The sequence below is a fragment of the Leuresthes tenuis genome, unplaced genomic scaffold (assembly GCF_036924035.1).
Source record: "Leuresthes tenuis unplaced genomic scaffold, fLeuTen1.0.hap1 SCAF_5, whole genome shotgun sequence".
NCBI classification, from domain to species: Eukaryota; Metazoa; Chordata; class Actinopteri; order Atheriniformes; family Atherinopsidae; genus Leuresthes; species Leuresthes tenuis.
This window is the reverse complement of record NW_027325359.1, coordinates 3,856,791-3,864,013: the sequence shown is the minus strand read 5'-3', so window position 1 is coordinate 3,864,013 and position 7,223 is coordinate 3,856,791.

The window sequence follows — 7,223 nt, the reverse complement described above, 5'->3', positions numbered from 1 at the left end:
GCATGTTTCCTCTTACATTGTGTTTATGTTTTATATATGTATGTTTTTTATCACTTTAGAAAGAGAAGCACAGTTTTCATCGTTACTTAGGGTACTGTGATTCTAGACGCTAACATTGTGACGTAATAAACTTTTGGATAAAGCTTAGATTATTGATGAACTATTACAGTAGCCTCAGGATAAAAACTATAAACAGCAGTTTGATTAAGAGATGAATGTTTGTATTATTCCTTCTGGAAAATGTCCGTCCTGAGGTTTTTATTTCTCAAATTTGAAGATTTGCTTACCTCTATTCATGTTAATGGCTTCATGGGATACTACTAAAACATAGCAGAGCGTTGGACGAAATGCTCAAATCTGCATGTGAATACCCTCACAGTTACAATGCCATGCATCAGTGTATGTTCATTAACTTAGCTTGATGTGCTTGCAATCATATTTTAAAAAAACACAAGGTGCACATGATGCTGTGCAGGTATTTGTCCATTTTGGAGCCATAAAATCTTAGCTGATAAATGTAACGAGTCATATTGAGAGGTGTGATGTCTACCAAATAACACCACAAACAGTCCATTTTAAACACACTCTTCTGACTAGTGAAATATAACACACAGTATCTGACTGATACTAGCATGGATCCATAGATTGTAAAAGAAATTATTGCACTTCTGGCCCCAAATTGTAAACCAAGGCAAAGGTGACTCCATTCTGCATTCTATCTTACAACCAGGAGGGGGCAGCACCTGAAATTGTAGAAATATTAAGGTTGAAGTCTGTTGGAAAATGCCTTTATTTCTTAGTGGATTTGAGACCCCAGGATGATTTTTTTTTCTTAGGATAGGGCTGCACGATGTTTAACCTACAGGTATGTGTAGTTACTATGTTTCTCAGATCCTCCACTCGCTTTGAACAGAACGATACTCGAGGCTTCAAAAGTCCACAAACCTAAGGCTGGCATCATAGTAGATTCAGCCACCTATTTTATGCAGTCTTAAGATTGGTTCAGAAGCTGTGACACAGTAAGAAGAACACTGCTGTGACTGGTTGTTATTATTAAGGTAGTTTGGGTCAGACAGCACAGCTGATGCAGTCTCGCACCAAAGGTATTTGCTTAAAGCCTGACCAAAAACAGTCTTCACCTGAATTATGCAAATTATCATGCAGGGATGTCACCAAATCACAGAAGAAAGGCTTGCATTTCAAACAAAGCATTTCAGGCAATTCAGAGGCTGCTTCTTTGTGGGAAGGAACAGTTCTCTTTAATGCTGAATTTCCATTTTTATCCCAAGATACAATCAATTCATCCATCCATCCGTCCATGTTCTACACACGCTTAATCCAATTCAAAGCCAAGAGTGGGCTAGAGAGTCTCCCAGCTGCCATTGGGTGAGATGCAGGGTACACCCTGGACAGATTGCCAGGCCATCGCAAGGCCACCCAGAGACAAATGAGACACAACCATGCACTCTGTCCTTACATACCTTTCACATAACTAAAGAAGTTGAATTAGTTAGTTGCAAGACATTTAAACGATTAGGCTGGTGTAATTAAGAATCTCACTCATAGACAAATGCCATGTGCCTTGCAGCTTAAATCTAGTTTATCTTGTTCTTGAGTGTTCGATCCTCCCCCATCTGCATCAAAGGTTATGTGCTCACAGCTATGTTTAAAAGTTTTTCTTAGTTCTGACAATTTGTAAACCTGGTAGTTTGAAACTGGTCTGGTGTGAAAATGAGATCTTTCCTTCCTTAGCTGAGTGTTTATTTAATCATAGAAGAGCTGGCTGATGGCATTCGCCTGCCATATGAACAGGTGGTTAGGCTCAAGTGGACAGCACCAAGGAGCCAGTTCCGTCTCTGGGGTATTAATAAGTTCCTCCACTCAGGCTGTTCAGGGTGCATTCAGTGATTAACTCAATTTAAACTGAAGATATTTACAAGACATCATGAGGTGATGGATTTCCAAAGAGAGCAGACAGGAAGTCATTACATGTGGCTGTTTTCATTCGAGCTCCTGTGCTACAACCTTATTTTTCACTCTCTGTTTCTTTTCCATACACACACCTCCACAATGGTACCTTCTCCCCCCAATGTCATCCCACTCTGAGCTTCCGATAGGAGGCTAACATTTCAAGACTACATTCCTGAGCTCTCTCTGCTCCTCACCTTCTCTGGGAGCCTAAAGTTTGGCCTCATGAGAAAAAGGATCCATTTCAAAGCCAGCTTTTTGTGTACATTTTTTTTCATGCTTTTGATGTCCTCATCAAAAGCATCAGTTGTGTCCAGGTTTTCAGCACATTAAAGAATATCTGATTAATATTTAGGCAAAGCCAAAATCAACTTTCCCTAGGTTTAAAATATTACATCAGGAAAACAATGACAAATCTATGAAGCTGTAGAGGCTGGCATGTGGACAACAAGTTTTTAGACTAGATTATGCACCTAATTGGCAAGCTGGAAAACCCATTTGTTCATGAGCAGACGGTGAAACCTAAAACCTTGACTTGCACTTTCTAAAAGTAGACTTTGGAGAGATCTGCTGCCTCTGCTTGTCACCAGTTTAATTCATGTGCCTCTCGCTCTACAACACGCTCAAAGAAAAGAGAGAAGCCAAAGTGGCCCATCCTGTTTTAAAGGTTTTTCATGCAAGATGGGAGTTGGGAGATTTAATTTTCTTTGGTGGTAAAGAGAGAATAAAACTGTTTGGTGCAATTGCTGCTACTGTATGCAGATCATTTATGTCATTCTTGATTTGGGTTTTGGCAGGACAGTTTGTTTTTCCTGCTCTGCTGGACAACTTATGTAAGGCTCTGTTATGCCCAAAATTAATTAGGTTGAATGTGACATGTGAATAAGGGGAAAATAATTGGACTGTTATATCCTGCTGCTAAGTGTTAGTTTCAGTGTGAATTTCTGGAATGAACTGGACTATTGTGCCATGGAACTCATGGAGGGACTTGGCAAAAATGTCAAATGTTTTTCATTCATTTCACACATAGGCATGAAAAAGAAAACTATATTTCTAAAGAATTCTGAATGTTATTGCATATTACCTGAAAATGAGAGCTTACATAGTATAGGTCATTTGGGGTTTTGTCCACAAAATAGCTCTCTAACCTCTGCTGTCCTCTGAGGAAGAGTCCTCTCAAGTCTCTCACGCTGTAACTTCATCACCGCACAAACTGTGGAGCCACACGAGTATGTCTCATGAATTTTATCTGGCTGAGAACAGCGCCAGATTTTAAAAAGTGCCATATGAATCTCAGTGATTAAGGAGAGGGTGTAAACGGAGAGGGTGAGCTTGGTGGTTGGGGTTGAGGGACACTGTATGTCTGTGGCCTGCTGCACCTGTCTGACTGCACTAAAGGAACGGGGACTGGGGCCTCAAGGTGGAACTTGGCCAAGTAGCAAGAGAGGAAGGTAAGTAAAGGAAACTGAGTGAAGGCTGGACTGAATGCGATTCCCCCGAGAATGTCTTCCACCACATGCTCACCAAAGCTATAAATATCTTTTAGAAGGTTTAAGTGGAATTAGTGCAGATGTGTGTCGCCCACATTCTCACAGATATATAGACATAAAATTTCTGGCATGAGGACAAGAAAGAGGGAGATGAGTTAATTATCAGTGTATTGCGGATATTTACCGTCACACAGGAACAAGCACAAAGAAATGGAAAAAACAGAAAACTTTCATTCAGATATCTGGTTTTGAAGCCTTTTGCATAAATGGATTGGTGGGAAACATGGAATAAACAATATGAATACTAACAGTGCATGCAAACTCAGGGACTGGGATTTGACCTGGAGACATTTTAAAAGTGTATCAAAATACTTGAACAGCCCTGCAGAATTAACAGAATATGTAATGGATTCAGATATTAGCTCCTTTTGTAAAATTCTAAATTGTTCCAGGGACAAAACAAAAATACTATTTGTGTAGGAGTGCTAATTGGATTAAGCAGGGATTTGTTTAAGATTATTGGATTGGATCATCAAAAGCATTCTCTTTTAAAACAATTCAAAATTCCTCTCTTTTCATGGCATGAAACGCATTTCATGCATAAAAGATACATTTCGGATAAAAAAAGACTTCCTCACGGTGCTAAACAGCCCCAATGTCTGTTGTGGAGTGTGGAATATCACTAGCAAATAACTTAATACACCATTAAGTCTGCTTTACTCTCCAAAGGAGGCGTTTGTGCTTTTGTTTGAACGCAACAAAAATACAACTCTAAGTTCTCCCAAGTACTCGCCTGATGATTTCTGTAGTGATGGTTTCAGACTGTAAAAAGACACATAATAAATCAAATAAAGTGCAATGGACAAAGGACAAGGAGTACACAGAGATTGATGGAAAGGAACAAGAAAACAACATACATATAATGTTCAATGGTGAGGTGAACTAAAGTCTATAACTGGGAATACGGTGCACCAGCTTTTTTATGGGTGTAGAAATAAAAGAAAGACCACCCATCCTGTTGTAAAACACGATCCATCATGCTGTGGAGGTGCGTCTGGTACTGAAGGCCCTAGATGTACAGAGTTTTTGAAGCACACATTCATCAGAAAAAAAACTATTGAAAAGGAAAAGATTAACCAGTTAAGTCCTAACACACTGTGAAAAGCACAATGACGAGGGCTGAAATCTGCCATTGCAAAGGCTCTTGGAACACACAAATAATGGATAAGTAGATTAAACTACAAGTTGATCTTTGACAAGAAGCTTCTAAAATCAACTCAGTTCCATTCTGCAATTCTTCATCAATTCTTGAAGCGAAATTCTGTTGTTGCAGTAAAGATTAAAGATAAAGATATTCTGCTGCATAGGAAAGAAAACAAAGTGAATTAAAAAAAACTCAACACACAAACATTTAGGAAGTTTAGGAAGAGAAGCTCAGAGAGTCGAGGTAGAAATCTTCAGAGATGGTCACAAAAAAATGTTTGCTGTCACTGTTACCAAAGCTTCTACAGCCAAATGTTATCAAAGGATACATTTTGTATATGCATTGATTGGAATACTACATGAAAGCCCTTTTGTTGCTGTTATTAAGTAACTTTGGACATTTCAGTGAACTATCGTGACTGAATTAGGCCATTTGCATTTTCTCTGAAGATATTCTGAGGGCTCAACTTCCCTGACAGTGGCGTCAATAAATCTTATGCCCCACCCCCTGCCCCATTGTGTCATGAAATAAATGTGAACTTGATGACTTGAGAAAGTGAAGTAAGAAAATGTAAACTTTATTGCAACTTTGTTATTCTACGTTCTCTGATTTACAGAAGAGAAAAACATTTGTAATGGCACAGTCATCGTAATATTTTCATTGCTGATACTGCAATAATCCAGACACGCGTCTTTGTCCAGAATTAAGAGTGGCATATCAATAAAGGCATGTGGGTCGCCGTAGATAGAGGGAAGGAAAACATATCAAAGCTTTTTCCTGCAACATATATGTTAGCATAGCACAGCATTCCACAAAAGCATTGTCATGGGAACTTGAAAAGCTCCTCAAACGAAGGGCTGCAGGAAATCACAGTTTGTCCGTCGTACATTCTGCTCTGTGAGAGATTAAGACGTCAGTGTGTTCACAACATGCTGTGTTGCACTAAGACATTTGGTGATGTGATGAGCTTCATTAGACCTGAGTGTTTGAGTTGATACAGTATTAGGTCAGTTAATTTTTGGTTTCCCTAAATAAGATATGAGAGTCTGTATCATCAATGGCAGCCAGTTAAGATTGTCTTGCGAAGAACAAATCAGTCAAGAAAAACACTGACAGAGAACACTGTGATTAACTAGCCATCTCTAAAGTTATGCATCATGGTGTAAAGATTACATTTCTTCATGGTCAGATTTTGAATATAATCAAACAATACATCTTATTAGAGCATTAAGTCAGGGTTCAAACAACATCCTGTTATAACTAACTACTGAACTGAAGAAACCAGTGGAAATTAGTGTGAACAATCAAAAGAATAGGTGAACACATGAGGGTGAAAAAACAAAGTGAAAGTCTGGTGGCTACTGAACCTCCTGCTGCCTGTCAGATCACAGAGAACTGGTTTCCATTGCATTTTGACTGCAGCACCGGTTTCGCACTTGCTTGAAACCAATATATTTTAGGTTCCAGTCTAACATTGGTTTCTCTGAAAAGTCCAAAGGTTGTTAACAAACAAGAATCAAACCAGCTTTTAGTTGGTAAAGAAAAAAAAGAATATGTCTTTGAAATTAACACTGCTCTCATACTCGGGGCATTGCATTTAAATGTTTTGGTACATTTGGGGTTATAAGCTTGTTTACTTATTTACCAACAATTATATGAGCAAAGTGCTAGCCTATGACCAGCAATGCCGTAGATTAACAAGTCTGGTGTTTGATTTACTGTCTTATTAACTAGCCTGGCAACTTTTGTTCCCCTTTGAAACAAATTTAGCATCTTTCTGAATCTGTTTGGAACATCTTAGTGGAAAAATGACTCAAACACTAAGATGTAGCCTATGTATTTTTCTTTGAACTGATTCATTGAATTTTTTTCATAACTTACGGCTGGAGCATTGTGACTGACGTCCGCAGTTGTGATGGCTCAGCTCAATCACCAGGCACGGGGCCAAGTAACAGCACTGATGGCTAATTGCAGCAGCTGTAGCATGCACTCAATTAGACAAACTTAATTTAAACATATTTAGTCATAGCAGTACAATGTTTGGTTCAGAAGAAACAAAATAAGATACAAATTTTAAATTTCCACCACATAGAAACAATCTGAAATCTGAAATGGGAAAAAAAAATTGCTAACCAGATGGTTAGCTTATGATTTACGTGGGAAACTAAAGGAAGGTGAAACTGCATGTTGTTATTACACTTTTGTTTTGGTATAAACTCAAAATGAGATGTGACTTCCTCAAAAGGGAGGTTTCTAAGTTCTTGTTGTGAAACTTGTTACATTGGACCAAGTCAGCTTTTGGCCATGCCTGCTGTCTCTCTATACCTCCAGTCTTTACATTTAGTTAAGTTGCATGTGGTAGCTTCATCCTTACAAATCAGATAGATGAGTGACATCAGTTGCAAAAAAAGTATATGAACAGGCATATTTTCCCAAATGTCAAGCTATTATTTTGAGATGTCCATTCCACCTTGGGGGTGTCGTCTTCAAGGCTTTCTTTAACTTAATTTGGCTCTCATGAAAGAGCATTTTAACACAACATCAGTCAACTAGTCAAAAAA